Genomic DNA, 18,192 nt, shown 5'->3' with positions numbered 1-18,192 from the left:
CAGAGCGGGGCATTGCGCCCTCCGCCCCACGGAGCTACGGGCGGCTCTGGTGAGAGGCGGCGGGAGACCCAAGCAAAGCTGGGAGGCCGCCGGATGCCAGGCCTCTCGGGCCTCGCCGCCGAGCACCGGCTTTTCCTGCCGCTCGGCCTGCCCGGCCCTTCTTTTGTGGGAAACTTTCCGGGAAGACTCTCGGCTGGGCCTACCTGCCCTGTACGCCCCGGCACGGGAGTATTTCTGCGCTGTTCCCACCCAGCCCAGCTGGCGCAGATGTAGCGCGCAGTTCTGTCGGGTGGCTCTTAAAGACATGAGCTCTACCTGGGCTTCCACCCCTCGCCAGGTCCGAGTGCCACTCAAACGGGCACAGTGCCCCTGGCCGAGGGCAGCCCTAGTCGATCCCCAGCGCTGTGGGCGCGGTGGATGCGCCGAGCGTCCGGTGCCTCTGGGCACCACAGGCTGCCCACACTCTCGAGCTCACAGTGATGATTGCGGGGTCGGCGGAAAAGGGTGCTTCGAGGGGGCGCCCGGCCTATTGCCCAGAGGCCTGGACCCGGTGGCCTAGGCTGAGCCGCTGCTGGGCCCTGTGGCTGCAACAGGAAATTAGCAATTAAACCGCCGGGCCGCTTCCCTTCCTCTCCTGTCGCTAAGGGTCCTGGAAAAGAAGGAGGAAGCAAAAGGCCGTTCGCACTCGCCTGCGGGAAGTCTATTGTGCGAGGGAGCAACAGTGACCCCTCCTCTCACTCCTCCATCTCTTCTTGCCAAGTAGGGCCTGAGCCACAGGCGGTTTCGGGGTCCCCCGGGAGCCGCGCCTGGCCGGCTGCGTCGTCCAACCTCTGGCTTCGCGTGGCGGGTGCACGCCCAGAGCGGCTGCCAGCTGGGAGCGTTCCCCTCCCTCTTCTGCTGCCCAGATTTCTAGGACCCACAAAAGTTATGCCCAAGTGGGTGAAGAGGCAAGAGGCGGAGATGAGACTGGACCCTGCCAGAGGACATAGTTCTTGAGCCTCGGATTTTGAGGAGAAAATGCCTGCGCCTTTCAAATTTGGTTGAGTTCTTTAGAGAAGCCGCCTAAGCTACGTCTTCCGCGGTTTTAACCCAAATGGTTTCAGGATGTGATTTTTTTGCACTTTTTATACTTCTGCACCTCCCTTTTAAATTTTTGCTCTTACTCTTTGGTTTAACCACGTCAGCGCAATATTTTCCTTCAAGATAAATATACCGTATTGTGATTCAGCTTTGTCTTATTTTGTCAGTAATTACGGCAAAATTAAATGGGTCACTGCTAAAGTTTCATTTACACAAACCCCCGTAATTAACAGTTTGAATACACCTTTTTACGTTGTACAAAAGTTGTAATTTTCTAACGCATGTTGTTTTTTATTGATGGAGAATGCTTGTGTTCGATGCCATCCTGAGCACACAAAGCGCCTCCTCTGAGCAGTAGGTGTGTTTTATTTCTGTAATAGTGTAAAGAGCCGGTACAAGATCAGACTTTTCTGAATCTGGGGTAGCTTCATAACCACTCCTATTAAAAACTGCCGATTATAAACGTCCAAGAGTGCAAGACATCTGACTAAACTGGGAAAGCCGAAATTCTGGGGAGAAACAAACTGGTCTGGCCTGTTACACCCCCACTGCTGCTCCCCGGATTGTGGAAGAGCAGGTGGGATTTGACATTCTAGGGCTGCTGTAGTGTTCACTCTGCAGGATCAAAAACAGTGTTTTAGGCCAGTGCGGTGACCAGCTTAGTCTCAGCGAGCCAGTGACCAGGGCTGCTTGCAAGCCAGTGCAGCAGCTATGAGTCAACAGGCCCTTCCTCCATCCTCTCTCATTAGCCCTCAAATGGAAAAGGCATCACTCACAAGAGGAGACAAGTCATAGGGAATTTCTATATGAAAAGAAATAAAGTGAAATCAGAGATGCTTTTTCTTACAGGCCATCCCTGTTATTGCAAATTAGATTAGCTACACAGACTTCAATATAAACATGACACGAGGTTCACATGAGTGAAAGGACCATCCACTCCAATCTCTGCTTTCATCGAAGCATCTCACATAAATTACATCTTGTCCTTTAATACACTTTTCAATGAGATTAAAACATCACTTTGACACAATTTCAAGCCCTTTCAGTCGCATGGGTTGCTTACTTCAGAAAACAGCAAATGGGGAAAGTGGTTCTGTTTAAATCTTCGGGCTGTGGGATGGGTCTTTAACGCAGCGCCAGTGCCCTGCACGCTGAGCTAATAGAGGGCCTCTTGGCCCCATTTGAATGCCATTTATCTTACCTCGAAGAGACAGAAACCAGCTGTCCTGTGAGAAGAAATCAGATTTCCCTCAGGTTGGGTGGAGGCCTGTGACTACCTGGGCACAGGGCCTCTTTGGAAAGGACATTTGTATTAGACAGAGCAGCATCCTTCAGACAGGGGGAACGGGAATGGCCTGCAGTGACCCTGAAAGGGTCGGATACCCCACAGGACAGACACTAGCTTTAGGGAGAGAGTGCCACCTAAATGAGATAGAGGGAGGTTTGGCAGATCAGGCAGAGAAAGAGCCCTGTTTTGGATGGTGCTTGACCCTAAATCTCAACTTAGGGGCAGTGAGAAAAAGTGGGCAAACATAGGTGAGTTTCCTGCTAAACCAGCTAAAGGGAGATTTGCACCTCTTCTTGCCAGCAGAAACATGCCACTCTGACTCCCCAGGGGCCACCTGTCCCTTTATGGACTGACTCCTTCTGGACCAGCTCCCATGGCTCTAGGGAGTGGAGGAGCCCCACCCAGACAAAGGACCCCATCAGGCAGCAGTGGAGGGGTACGTGGGTTTCAGGGTAGGGGTTCTATGCATTTTCATTAGTTTCAGCTATTTACAATTATGCTCCACACTCAGAACACACAGGCAGATTTGCTTCTGGAGTAGAGGCTGGTTACAGCCCACCTTCTCAGGTGGTGTATCCTCTGCCATCAGGCAGGTAAGCACAGGAAGGCCCACCACTTGGAGCCTCTTCTCTCAGACCCAGCACAGCCAAGGCAAGGTTCTCCAGGCCTCCTCTTCCTTGCAGGGAGGGAAACTAGGACCAGCAAGTCCAGCCGCCCAGGTGCCAGCCGCCTCCCTTCCATCCCAACCCCTTTTCCTCTGCCTCCGTGGCAGCCTCCCCACAGGGCTCCATCCGTTTCCATGACAGTGATAACAAGATCCTAGCACTAGGCCATCTGAAGGCTCTCTGTTCATCCTCACAGGTACGCATGACATCTCCTGTGTCCCTGCCTGCTCCAGCCCTGCCACCTGGCCTGCGTCGCATCTGGGAGAGGCCCTAGCAGGGGAAGAAGCCTGGTAGGGCCCAGGGGATGTGGGTGGCAACGGAATTGCTTTCCTCCTGGATCCCGGTTTAACCACCCTTCCAAACCAGGCGGAGCTCCTCGGGGGACACCCACCAGTTGTTGGAGGCTTCCCCCTCTGCTGCGGGCGCTCTCTACATGCCAGGCCCTAGGTGCAGGGGAGGAGGCCGGGGTAACAAGACCATTGTCCTGGGTGGGGAACGGAGCAGGGCTCCTCTTTCCACCCCAGCGGGAGGGAAAAGCTGCCCTCCCAGCCGCCTGGGCAGCCCCGCTGTCCGCCGCTGCGGTGACAGGGACTTTTGGGGATCTTCTGCGCCAACTGGGGTACCATCAGGGCAATTCCCCCAACCCCGCCTTTCACAAAGGAGCTTCCAGAACACAGGCCCCACTGCACTCCAGGAAATCGATGTTATAAAGCGAGCTTTTAATGCATTAGTTGACTGGCGGCCGCTATCGCGTTCAAACACCTGTTTCCTGCAAGGGGAGGTGGCCAGCCGGGTCCCTGCTCGGGTCGATGACTGCCAGGCCTGCCCCGCCCTGCCCATTGACTCCAGCACCAGCCACCGACGAAAATCCATTTCACCTTTGAAACTTCGTGACCTTTCCTCTCCACGGGAGGCTCAAACCCGCGGAAAGAGGGGGCGGAAGCGGGCGGCTCCGCGGCGCTGGTTGGGGAGACTCCCAGCTGCGCAGACCGAGAACCTAGGCACGCGCGGTGCTGCAAGAGGAGGCAAAGCGGGTGCGATTTCGCTGGAGGAGGGAGGACACGCGCACGGAGCTGTGCGCCCGGGCGGGGTTCACTCCTCCTAGGGCGGCCCGCTCGGATCCCACCTTGGGGCGCCCTCCTTTGGGCGTCGGATCCCACCTTGGGGCGGCGAGACTGAGGCGTGGGCCGCGCTGGTGGGGCTCTCGGACAGGCACCGGGAGCTCTGCGAGTCCAAGGCTTGCGGCTCATTGATTTTTTTTTTTTTTTCGGTAGCAGAATTAATACAGTCAAGCCCGTCGGTCAGTCACAGTTAAATTGATTCTTTGCCCAAAACACCTCTCACTAAATGGCACACGCTTCAACATGTTAATTTTTAAAACGTAATTTCAGCCCGCGGATTTAGTTCTCGGCGCGGCCGGGTGTGCACCGCGGAGAGCGCAGCCTGGCGCTGCCGAACGCGAGGGTGGGGGAGCCGCGAGGGGCGGGGAGGGGGCGCGGAGCTGTGGCGGACGCGAACCTCTCCCCCAAATCCACAGGCTCGACCTCCCTCCCTCTCCCCAAAAATGGCGACCCAGAGAGAAACAGTCTGGGTCCATTGGGCGGCGGCCAATCCCAAAAGCCGAGGATGGGGGAGGAGTGAACGCACAGATAAGAAAATGACAAATGTGCCCCGCGGCGAGTCCGCTAGCCGTGGCCACCACATCTACCCACCTGTTCTTTCCCGGGGCCCCAAAGCTGCGGAGACACCCCATCCTCCTTCACGGAAAGTCACCGTGGAGACACCGCGCCCCTCTCCCGAGAGCTTTTACCGCCCAGCTCCCCAGCCCCGGGCGGGCTGAAGCCCCCGCGCAAGTTCGAGACACACTTACAGTTAGTTCCTCCTCCAGCTCCAGCGGGTCCCCAGGGCGGGTCCGGCACGGCCGCGCCCCTAACGCTCTGCCCACGGGCACCTCCCGGAGCCCCGACTCATTCCGGACCGGGTGGCCAGCGAGCCCAGCGCGCCGCAGATCTCGGACCCTGGTCCAGCCCGGCTCCGGCAGCGCCAGCCCCGTAGCCGCGGGCGCCGGTGCCACGCGCACGCACACACGCGCGCACACTCACACGCGCACCCCCGCTAGCACACTCACTCGCACACGCGCCTCTCTCCTCGCCTCGCGCGCGCGCACACACACTGCAGGCGAGAGAGACAAGAAAATGAAATTTATTATTGATAGAAAAGACTTTAAAGACAATTTCAAGTTATTGTTTCTCTCTGGAAAAAGGAGATCCCTCCACATAATGAAACGCCTTTTGTGTGGCGCGGAACAATACCAAACAAGTATTCTAATAAATAGCCACTTTTTTGTTCCTACTCGACAGTGAATAGAATCGAGCAGTTGGTTTGCGAGCAGCTGGGACGCCGTTTTGAGCTGGGAGGTGGAGCCGCGTCTCCCGTCCTCCTCTCGCCGCTCCCCAGTCCCCTCTCCCCTGCGTCCCCTCCTGCTCCCCGCTCCTCTCCCCATTTGCTCGCTCTCGCCTCCCGCCGCGGGTCCCCCTCCCGCGCCCCCGCCCCCGCGTTCCGGCCTGGCCTGCGGGATTCGGGCCGAGGCAACTGCAGGGACCGGGCACCCCTCCTGCTCCCCTGCGCCTCCGTCCCAAGGGACTCTGAAGTCCAACCCCCGACCCCCCCAAAAATAGTTGTCAATTTTGTCATCACAGAGGGCTGCCTATTTTCGCCTGGAACTACTACCCGGGCCTTTTCTAACCCCCGGGTGGGAGGATGTTACCCCCCTCCCGTCCGGTGTCCACCCGGTCCTTCCCTGGGGTTTTCCGCGCCGCGCCCCCACTCCCACCCGCGCCGGTCCCCGCGCTGGGCCCTCTCCTCCCGCGGACAGCGCCTCAGCTTTGTTGGCTCGCAGCGGGGACACCGTGGCCGTGGGCGCCGCCGCGCGAGGCCTCCCCTGGGAGCAGCTGGGGCTTTTTTTTCTCCCCCCTTTTTTTAATATTGCTCTGCGACGGGCTCCTGAATTCGCCCCCATCCCCACACTAGTGCCCTCACGACTAACGGCAGCTGCTGAACGAAGCAGTGTCTAAGGATTAGTGTTATGGACACAAAGCTCTCCAGGTAAACGTCCCTCGGCCAGGCGGCCCCGCGTTCCAGGCGCGCACTGCGGGAGGGGAGGCCTGCGGGGCTATGCGCGGCTCCGGGGTGGTGCGGCCACCCCTGCCTGGGTCGCGGACCCTCGCGGCGCGCTGTCACTCCCTCTGCAGGCGGAGCCCCAGCCTCGCCTCGGAGGACCTAGTTGCCTGCCCTCCCTAGCGCGGGGCTAGCCCACGCAGAGCCCAAGGCGGAGGAGGAAATGTGTTCTGTGAGGCTCCTAGGCTGGAGCCACACTTGTTTCTCGGGGTCTGGGTCTCTGTCTCCACCCTCCCTCTCTGCCTCCTCCCCACAGTTGAGTGAGGCTGTCAGCACTTCAGACTTAAGACCACCACCCTTGAGACTCCTTGCAAGTATATCACAAGCAAACTCACTGCTTTTTTGAAAATGACGACCCCACGTTTGCCCAGAGGATTTATGACCCCCTCACATCCAAGGCAATATGTTTACCAACATAAAAAAAAAAAAAAAAAAGGATGCAGAAGTCCAGCACAGTTGAAAGACAGTAACGGCGTGCCAGCCCTCAGTGTCGGTGCGGGGCGCGCGGACCCACGCACACATCTCCCCCGGACAAACGCAGGGTAATTTTTTTTCCGTTGTCGGCAGCTGCAGTTTGCAGGAGATCCTTGTCTGTCTGGCTCTAATCTCGGAGACAAAAACCCCACATGACTTCACTCGATGGATCTTAATCTAGAGAAACGCTATGTCATTTGCAAATTATTTCTTAATCGGACTAAGCTATTTAGAAGTGCGAGTGGAGGAGTGAGTGTTTTGGAAGCCGCCAGAGCTCAGATGTTGACTAGGAACACTCTTCCTAGCAGCCTCGCTTTCCTCCAAAGGCACGTTGGTCTAAGTGTCAAAAGCAAAATTAAGCAGGTACGTTTCTTTACTTGAGGATTTTTTTTTAAAAACTTTTACTTCTGAGAAACGGTATTCCCTTGGAGTTTAAGGCAATTTAGTTCAGTCCTCCAAGATGCTGGTAACAAGAGGAAGTTGGTCCTTGACATCTTTAAAAAACCGAGTTTGTGCAGGAATTTCGTGGCGGGAAACGCGGAGACACGTTGGAATTGGACCCATTCCAGCAGGCTCCTTGAAAGCTTTTTCCTTTTGTATGGAAAATGGAAACATTTTGGAATCCAGATTTAAAACTTTGACTTATATTTTACATGTTAAGTCGCTGAAAGATTGGGTACAACACTGCATAAACCTTCAAAACCTGCAAATATTTGAATGGTTTTTGTAAGCGGAGCAGCTGCCAGTCAGCTGGCTTTGACAGGCTGCCACAATTTTGTCACTTAATAGCGGGTGTTAGGCTAAGTGCAAAACACTCTGGCAAACAGATGTCAAACCCGTATCAATGGGGGTTGTGAAGTGGAGTTTTAACCCACATCGGGGTCTCGCGCACGGAGCCAGTGTGTACACGGTACACAGCGCAGCGAAGGCGAGCGCTCCTAAACGTAGTGGCCTCGCCCGGGGCGCTGGAGACGCGACCCTGAAATTCTGTAAAACCGAGGCTGCTCCTCTCCCGCCGAGACAGAGGAGAAGCGGGGCCAAGGAGCCTTGCAGGGCGTGGGGGTGTGGACCCATGTAGCCGCCTCCAGCCCCGCTGCCGTCCTGCGTCCCGACCCGCTTCGCCCGCAGAAGGTGGCAGCTCTTTGCCCAGGCTGGCGCGCAACGGCAGGCCCCAAGCGCGGCCCCGCGCCTCCCTCCTCCCGGCTTGCTGTGGGAGCTGCCCCCTTGTCCACCGAACTCGGCCCCCGACAGCGAGCCTCTCCTGCGGCCTCAGTGGTGAGAAGGCGGAGGCGACAAATAAAAAGACTCGCTGTCGGAGCAGAGCCGGCAACCACGGCCTAGGTCACCCAGGTGTCTGCGGCCGCGCCAGACCCCCGCCAGGCCCAGAGCCAAGTGCAGAGCGTGGCGGCACCGGCGCTTTATTCCCTTTGCCCGCAGCCGGCCGTCTGGGTGGAAATTGGCTTTTCCTCGTGGTTTGCAAGAGGAAGTGGCCCAGGAGCGCGGGGTCCTTGCGCGGCGAGGCGGGGAGGGCGGACGCTCAGAAGACCGTCTTCTTTGTTTAGGCACCGGAGGCGGCCCCTGGGGCACTGCCCTCCCTCTCCCAGGCAAGGGTCCTCCCCAAAGGCCTGATCTGCCCCTTTCGCCTGAGGGACTGGAACTCTTAAGGGCGGCGGCCCCCCACACCCTGCGGCTCGCGGGATCCTGCGGCCTTTGTGTTTCTCGTGCTGAGAACGATTTACGCCCGCGCGTGGCTGCTGGATGAGGTCTCAAACATTCTGCTCTGCCGGCAAACCAGTGCCACGGGGGATTATTCGGCACGAAGAATATCTGTTCACTCACTCAGAGCTTCCGTCATCCTTGAAATGTCTTCCCAAATTTTCACCTCTTGATGATGTCTAACTCCGACACCAACCGCACATAGGAACAGGAGGCATCCCATGACTGATCCCACATCACAGCAGGTCACTGGTTTTTCAGTTTTTACAACGTGGATTGCATTTGACTTCGTGCTTAACTCACACTTCTCCTTTTCTTTGAATAACCATCATGCCAACTCTTCATTTTGGGAACTTAAACTTGTGGCTGGAAGGCCAAAATGAAGCTTTGGATTTTACTACAAAATGTGACGAAAGGCAAATTTGTCCTTATGTAGATTAAAAGAATTCTCAGAGCTTTCTCTTGAGGACAGCGATTTCATTCTGCATTGCACATTCCATCATGATAGGTATTTGGCAACTGATTAGGAATCTTTAGGCTAGTATCTACTTTATAATGAACAGAAGTCAAAACACTAATTTTAATTTGCTTTACTATAAGCTCAGCCTGAGACCATTTGTGTGTCCCATGAATGCACACACAGTTAATAAGTGCTTATTTGTTTCTTATAATAAGAAATAAGATGTTTGTGTCTTATATTTTCATTGATGGAATACAATCAAAGCATAATTTAATGCCCCCCAAACCCTCTTAAAAATATACAGAGCAAATATTCTCCTGCCAAGGAGGGGGGGTGCCAGTGTAAAAATAACTAAAGCTTCTCTGTGCCATTGATTTTAATTATACTTTAATGGAAAATCAGATGTTTAAAAGCAGTTTCCACAGGTCTATAGGATTCATTAATTCTAAATGTACAGAAAAGAATGTATTTTCACCTTCCGGCTAAAGTTCACTATTAAAATTCTGTGTATCTAACCACAGAATTTTGCTTCATCTCCTGCCGAGGTGCATGTGCCGTTCAGGAAGGTGGGGATTGATTGGGACAGATGTCAGTTCCAGCAAGCATCCCTGCCCGGGCGTGTGCAGTGCGCTGGATGTCTAATTTCAGCTGTGAGGTGGAACTGGGCCTAGGTCTTTTGAGGGAGGGGCAGGGAACAATTGCTCAGGGCAGATGTGCTGTGCGGATGTGGCGGAGGAACCCCGAGATTTCAGTGTTGAATTGTGGGGTGCAGCTGTGCAACCCTGGGAGGGTCGGGCCTCATGGTGGGGGAGCTTGAAGGATGAAGAGGATGCAGGTAGAAGGATGGTGCTCTCATTACAGGTGATTCCGGGGGTGAAATAACTTTCTGAAATCATCATTTGTAGTGGAGGGTTTTTGTTTTTTGTTTTTGTTTGTTTGTTTGAAATCAGCTAAAGCCGAATATGACCTTCACATTCAGGCACCATTTGCTTATCGTCACCCAGGGCAGTGGCTTTCACGTTTTTGGAATTGACTTCATCAAAAAAAAATTATATAACTTGAGATTTTGCTTACCCATTCTTTATTAGAGGCAGTAATTTCACTAAAGCGGTAATATTTTTTCTGTGCAGTTTATCCAAGAACTTAAGCTGAACCAACTGATGAGCCATAAAATAATGAATTTCACTGGTTTGTTGAATTTCTGTACTTATGTTTAACTGAACACAAGCTTCCCTCTCATCTTCTCCTGCCCCGTTCTTTTTTCTCAACACTCAACCTCTGTAGTAAGCCAGATGCAATTAGCATGGAATGTACAAATTGTTGAATAGGAATACAATTGGTATATCAAAATCTTCTCTGAATCGGAGCTGACCAGGGTCAATATTTCACTTTATTCCAGTCCTTGAATATAGAAGCACAGCTGCAATTATTGAAAGACTTCACCGAAGAGTTAGATATTGTCAATGGGGTGAGTTTGAGTAATTGTCATTCAAAAGAGGAAGAGTCTGCTGACACGTGTGTGTATAATATTGTAATAATATTGTATGCTATAAAAATAAAAATAACCCATGTTATATAGGAAGAGAGGGCCTTCTCAGTCATTAATTAATTCACAATAAAAACAAATTTCATTTCAAAAGTTAAAACAACTATAACATTTCTAGTATTTATTGACTATGCTAATTCATAGGTGATATGCACACGAGTAGGTTTAGCCAGACTTTCCAGCCTTTAGTCAGCGGAGGCAAGGTCACAGCATCGTGACCTGCAGTTGCCTGGAGCACTGGTTGGTGACTTCTCTAATCCTCAATTTTCTAATCCATAAAGTGGAGACATTAAATCCTACATGGTAGGATTATTGTGACAACTGAACAATGTCATGAATGTAAAAGCACCTGGACCTGGCACTCAAAACATCATTGGAAGACTCTCATTTTTTTCACTTGGTCTTCTTGGCAGACCCACTCACATGGATTCCCTGGCCCAAGGGGTGATGGAGAGAGTGAGGTCAGGCTCAGAAACACCTTACTTTCTTAGGGAAAACCCCAAAGGTGTGTCCAGTGTGGTGCACGCTATGCGTCCAGCATCACCTCCTAGCCAGAGGTCTTTGTCTGCAGCACCTTAGACCCTGACCTACATTGACATTTCAATGTTCTCTTCCGAGTGCTCCTTTCTCAGAAGTCCTTAAACACCTACAGTCACTAACTAAAATTCGACACTCTGTCATGGTCTGTCACATGTAACCCAACTGGCCTTTGTGGGAACAGTGGGCATATCTAAAAGTCTTATTGCTTTTGCTCATAAAGGCTTATTTATGGACCAGAATTAAAATGCAATTGGAATACACACTTCCTGTTTCATAAACTGCAGGATTTGGAGGTTTTACCTCTTACTTGCTTGGGGAGTTTTTTAAATTTTGGACCTTCATTCATTTCTTCATTCATTCATTCCTCCCTTCATTCATTCATTCATTTCAGAAACATTTCCCAGTCTCCTCCTATGTGCCAGGCACTGTACTGGGCCTGGGGATGTAAAGGTGATGAAAAGTAGGTTCCATCTTTGTCCTCACAGAACGTGGGGCGAAGCCTCGCTGGTGGTATTTGGCTGGTTATTTTTCTGGGCTGGCCCCTTTCTGCCTTTCTCTGATGCTCTTTCTTTCCATCTGTCACGCACTTCTTAAAGCTTTTTTTGCTTTTTGTTTTTATTTTTATTTCCGGTGAGTTTTTCCCCTTCTTTCCTGTTGGGTCTATGATCATGGAGCTACAATAAAGATTCCTTGGTAGAAAAAGTTGATGAAGTTTTTTTTTTTTTTTTTTTTTTTCTGGCTTTGATTCTGCATGATGCTAAAGCCTCTGAATAATTCAGTCTACATTTTACTACATTGGTGCTTGTTGAGCTTGATGTAGGCAAATGTCTGGGCATGACCCTGGGCAGGTGCTTTGCTCTTCCAGGACCTCAATTTTCCAAGCTCAAATATAAGGCAGCCAGACTCAATGGGTTCTGAATCCACATTTTGAATCTAATGCTTCATGGTTCTAAAATTAAATAATGGAATATTTCGTCATGGTTCAGACCCCCAGGATCTAATTTCTTGATCTGTGAAGTGGGTACAAAAATGTATTAGCCTCCCAGGAACATTAGTGTTCTGAGAGGAATCCAGAAGCTTCTAAAGATGTCAAATGCTTATTATTATAGATAAGTTTTATTCTTTCTCATGTCAATGGGGCAATAAGGCGCAAGATGAGAGGGAGCCCAATGATAGCCCTGTTAAGACAAGTGCTTCCTGCTATTTACATTTTGCAGCTCTGGCAGAGTACTGGGTATTAGGAACTCAAAGAGTGATTTCATAAAGAAAAAAAAAGTGTAGTTTATACCAAAATGGAATAAACCCCCTTTTGAGTAACAACAATCTGCATAAATGCTTTAAGAAAGCCTATAATTATGATAAAAATGTTGCTCAAAGTTAAAATTATGAAGCAATCAAGATTTATAAACAGTCTCTCATCGACTTTTAATCATTCTTTCTTTTTTATATACAAACTGTACACAATATATGCTTGTAATATATCATGCTATACATTTTATTTTCAGTAATTTAGCCGAGCAAAATATATGTGAGGTGACACTGAGAAACTAGGTTATATATGCACGTGATTATGGGCATGTAGCTGCTTCCAGTGTGCATGCATGCATGCACACACACACACACACACACACACAGTGATAGCTATGCATCTTTTTTGGTCTCTTACACAGAAAATATGCATGCTTTTACTGTATCAGAATCTCTTTAAAACTTTAATTAGTATAGCTGCTTTTGCAATATTTTGGAAAAGTATGACATGCATATGAGTATTAATACCCTTTCACCAAAAAACTTTAATTACTGGATGACTGAGGGCAAAATTGACCAGATTGATCAATATTTGTCTATAGCAGGCAAAAATTGCCTCAGTTGAGTAGCAGGAAATAAACAATATGGTGACCATGTGAAGGGCTGACCTAGAATATGAGTTCGTAAGTGCTGTGTTTGGAACTTTCCATTGAATGACTTTAAAATGTTTAAGCTTAAATTGGAGAGGTTAACATAAGGAGACCCCGATAGCAATAGACACTTGTTAATTGGCAAGTTTATGTCAGGGATCCAAAAACAATTCTAGAAAGTTTCAGTAATTGCATGAGTGTGGTGCCTGGCACCTAGAACTCCTTCCCTGTAGGACATCCTTTTCTGCTAATGTCAACTTCACATTTGTTATAATACCCTCTAGCATACTAGCCCAGTCCACCTAATTCTAGCTTCTTCACTCAGTTGGTCCTAGCTGCATAAAATGAAACATATTAGAGGGCAAAGAACTAACTCGTAGGTTTAAAATGACTTTTTAGGTAAGATTTTATCATCTGAAGATTTGAAAGAGAAAGATTAACTATTGAAACTCTATTGCCTCAACAAATAGTGACCTAGATACATTGATTTTTCCCAGGCAAAGATCCTCAGCTGGCTCTGTGTTCTCTCAAAGGCGTATTGTTCCTTCTCTCCTGAAGGTTCACCCATGAGAGCCGTATCAGCACCTGCTGGAATTTTGGCTCCTACTTGTAAGAATACATTTCTGAACTTTATCTTGTTGCTGGAAATGTCTCCGTGGAATTCCATTTCGCCGCAGGTATAACCTCAGATCTTCGAAGGTCTGCTGGCTTTCCAACCTCATCTTCAGCTTCTGTTTCCAGCCCAAGGACACTCAGTTCGCTCCTGCTGCGGGGCCTCCTCGCCATCTGCTCTTTGTGCAGGTCCCCTGTGCACACTCACATCTCCAAAGTCTCCCCTCAGCCTTTCATCTGGCCCACTCATCTCCCAAGCCACGTGTTTAAAGAGGCTTCCTCCCCCATCTACATTAGGGTGCTCAGTTTTATTTTCTCACTGCACTCTCTACTTTCAGCACACAATATCTATCATAATTTAACTACAGACTTAGATTTGTGGTTATTTGTTTCATGTCTATTTTTTCCCATGGACTGTCTACTCCATGAGGGCAGGGCTCATCACATTTGGCCCATACTGTGCCTAGTGCCCAGCACATTGAATATGCTCAATAAATACTTGTTCAATGCATGCAGATCAGCAATGATCGGTGGCTGTCTATGGTGAAGAAACTGGTATTGAAGTAGTGCCCAGCAATAAGCAACTGTAAAACCTGACAAAATATATGAGGCAACTGTTTTCCAGTGGTGGGCAACAGGTGTTCCCTAAGGACCTGTGAATGAAGGAAACTTCTGGAAATGAGCCCCTGCCCTGGTCTCTGCCTGTGAACAATTTCCCGGCCATGGCCAGGAGGCTGGAACCCAGGGAGAGTATGGTGGTCCCTCTGAGTTGGAAAAGCAGAGGTCAAAGTTTGAAGTACCTGAAGCAGCTGGAATCCATAGGGTCTAAGAGTAGAGAGCAGAGAGCCAAGTAACAAGATGGTCTGTGGCTGAGGGCTGGGCTCTCCATGAACAAGGCAGAAATAACCAAGGCTTATTGACAGAAGCTCACAGGGGATTGACAGTTAAGCAGAAAAACGGGAGGTTGAGCAGTGGAGTGCTGCCAGAGTTCCAGTCCTGCCAGGGTGGAGAGATCTTAATGCCACTCTAACACCTGTGGCATCCAGATGAGATGCCAGTCAGACTGCCGTAGGTGGTGGGATCAAATGCTAGTGTAAGACCACTCTAGTCCTGCCCTAACAAAACCTAATATCAAGCTCTGCAAAGACACACAAGGGATACAGAGGTTGAAAGGTAAGTCTGGCAAAGTTGGAGGGGCTTAGGAAGCACTTTGGACTTCCAGAGATATGCTCACATTCACAGAGATCATTCAGTGATTGAACTACCTGCTGTCATAAGAGTCAATAATGGAAAAAGGAAGGTACCAGAATCCAGAGTCTCTACAGCATTTTATCCACAAAGTCAGTATCAGTGGAAAAAAATCACCAGACAACTAAGAAACAGGAAAATGAGATTCATAGTCAGGAGAAAAAGCAGTCAAAAGAAACCAGTCCTGGGATGGCTCAGATGTTGCACTTGGCAAAGATCTTAAAGCAGCTTTTACAACATGGTCAAAGAATTGAAGGAAAATATAGTCTTAACAAGCGAACAGATTGAGAATCTTAGCAACAAAATGTAAATGATAAAGAATCACATGGAACTTAAGAATCTTAAAAGTATAATAACTGCAATGAAAAATTCACTAGATAGGCTTGACGGCAGGTAAGGAATATCAGGAGGAAGAGTTGTTAATTTGAAGACATCAGCAGATGTTATCCTGTAAGAAGAACAGAGAGAAAGCTAGAAGGAAAAGGGGTGGAGCCTCAGGGACCTATGGATAATATTAAACCGCCTAACACACGTGGAGTTGGAGGCCCAGAGGAGAAGCAAGTGATATTGGGCACCACCTTTTTGGTTTTTTTTTGGCTGGATATGCCAAATAATGACAAGATACTTGCCTAAGTTGATGAAAAACATAACTTTCATATCCAAGAATCTAATCAAACTCCAAGCAGGAGTATGCAAAATAAAAAGACAACCATACCTAGGCACATTGTAGTTAAACAGACAAAAAAAAGATAAGGGAAAAATCCACACATACAGGGGTCTAAGTGGACCCCTGTACAAAATACAAGGAGGCCAGAAACAACGGAAGGGCATTTTTACAGTGAGGAAAGAAAAACCCCACAAACCTGTCAAGCCACTGCAATTCTGTATGAAACAAAAACCTCCTTCAAAGAAAAGCTGAACAAAGATCTTTTAACATCAGTGAAGGCTGACGGTATTCCTAGCAGAGGCCTGCGTTACCAAAATTCTGAAGGAAGCCCTTCAGGATTATGGGTGCTGGGGAAGAAATGAAGAGCAGCAGATGTGGAGGAAGGTTGTTCTTCTTCCTGTAATTTACTTGAAAGAAAATTAAGCATTTAAAAAGTAAGGCTCCCCTTTGGAATTAGTGTCAGCTTATCAGATGCCCGAGGATGTCAAATGCCACCACGTCCTTGGCTTCACTAATTCCAGCAAACTGAATGTTTATTTACAGGCGAAGCAAAAATGAAAGACAGGATGTGAAACAACACAAGGTTGAGAATGATAATGTTTTATCACAAAGCAAAGGGAAGCTCTGGGAGTCAGTGAACTTTCAGGATAACTTGCCAACCATGAGTTGTTAACCCAATCTTCTCAAATTTCTTGAAGATGAAATGCCTATTATCTTCCAGTCAGAAACTAGGTTATGTGGAGGAATTATTGAGTTCTTCAAAAATACAATAAACATGCTGACTTCTCTGTATTATTAGGTTGTTTCTATGCCTATTTCTCAGTCTTCCCAAAGTCCTTGAATGCATTAAAGACAAGGGACAGAAATGTAGAGGGAGGAATCTGGCTCATTTTTAAAATGGAGATATGTTTGCAATATAACCTGAGTATTATCTTTCATATTGCTGCCCAAGGGCATTTGAAATAATTTCTTCTTAAAAGAGGTTCAGGGGAAAGTCTTTAGAGCTGAAGAGTTACTTGACTCTGGGCCTCTCTGTATAATGATAAAATAAAGATGCATTTCCTTTGAGAATTAGAAAAAATAGTAGCCAAACATTCACTGTAAGACTTATGTGGTTTTTCTTCCTCCCTTCCCCTGTTTTCCCTTCTCTCCTCGAGATAATTTACTATTTGTAGTTATATGAGTCCTCCATTTTAAATGAATTACAATCTGGAATGAAAGAAAGCATGTTTCATCCTGAAATTTATACTTGAAAAACAGAAGTACTTACATCATTCGAATAAATGTAGTATTGCCTGTGAAGACATCTAGTTTCTCATTATATATATATATATATATATATACACACATACATTTTTGCTACTTAACATTGGAGCATGTTTTTGTTTTACCATCCTTATAGCCTTGGAGGTACAGCACGTGCACACACACACGTACACACGTGCATACATGAATACACACATAACATACATACACGTACACACATGCACACAGGCACACACATGCATGCACACATGTTCACACGTGCACACACGAATACACACATAAACATGTACATGCATGTACACATGCATGCATATGTACACACACATGCACACATGTACACACACATACACATGCATACACATACACACCCAGAACTCTTTCATCCTCTTTTAATGAGATCGACACTTACCAAGGTCTTTTACTTGAAGCTGTGTTCTCTACCTTTCTTCCTGCCCTCTATAAAACGCTCTCTCAAAAACTGAAATTCTTCGCATCAATAAAAGCATCTGAAAAAACATGTTTTATGTGCCAGCTGGATAGTAATTTGCAAGGATAGAAAATATTGTTAAAAGGGCAATGCTGAACAAAACGTACATCTTATCTAACTTATGTAGACTTATGTTTGCTTATATTTAAAGAGAAGATTGGCATATGGTTGAGCGTTCTTTTTTATTTGCATCATTACTGGATTTTTCTCATGTCTCCTTGATGTTATTCAAGGGCTGTCCATCAGAGCTTTGTATCTTGAAGATGAAATACTCCATGACCTGTAGTGTGGTCCCCACCAGGAGCTCCTGAGAAATGCTGAATCTTGGGCCCCACCCCATGCCCACGAGTCTGCATTCTAAAGGAATCCTGGGATGTGCTCCCCCAAAGCATAGGTTGACAGATTTTTCTACTAGGTTGATGTTTACTCAGATAGCTTTAGAGAAAAACAATATTTGTACTTCTTTGTGGCAGGCTTATGCAATGAATCCCCAGAGAAGTGAATAAGAATTTGTAATTATTGTTTTGGTACTTTTCTGGAATGTGTGTTTATATGCAGTGTTTTACACAAAAAAGATTGATTGTTTTATATTTTACAATAACAATAAAAATGCATTATGGTGTTTCTCCAAGTCCACTATCTAAGACAATTCATGAGATATTTTAGGGTCATACTACTTTAAATGCTAGTTTAGCATGTGAGTAATTATTTAATGTCTGGTTACTGATTACCATCCCATGCTGCTTTGTCCTTGCTAAAATATAAGCCAGTTTTACTGATTTTGAAAAATGTAAACTTGCTCTCAATCCTATATACTTCCTAAAATAATTGGGTCATAAGTCTTCTGTCATTTTAACATTGAGGAAAGTGAAGGAGAATTGAAATAAAGTAAATATCCATGAAATGCTGGTATGGGTTGGGAAGCAGGGACTTGGGGGTACAGCTGAAGACTAGAAACAGCCTCTAAATTAATGTTACCTGTCTCCTCTCTGGATTTCTTAGGCCATTATTTACAAGCTGTCAAATTTTATGGTTGAAGTAATTTGTATGAACTATGCAGTGAAAGCA

At 47.9% G+C, this 18,192-nt stretch overlaps 1 non-coding gene across 1 annotated transcript; it reads right to left on the bottom strand.

The window, feature by feature from the left end:
* Positions 1-9,804: 9,804 nt before the first annotated feature.
* LOC112128645 (small nucleolar RNA SNORD44) lies at positions 9,805-9,865 on the bottom strand. Its single transcript, XR_002911135.1, has one exon. It is a non-coding gene; the product is annotated as a small nucleolar RNA SNORD44 (small nucleolar RNA).
* Positions 9,866-18,192: the final 8,327 nt, after the last annotated feature.

Source organism: Pongo abelii, chromosome 14 (genome assembly GCF_028885655.2).
Source record: "Pongo abelii isolate AG06213 chromosome 14, NHGRI_mPonAbe1-v2.0_pri, whole genome shotgun sequence".
Classification (NCBI taxonomy): Eukaryota; Metazoa; Chordata; class Mammalia; order Primates; family Hominidae; genus Pongo; species Pongo abelii.
This window is presented reverse-complemented; position numbering and strand designations above follow the sequence as displayed.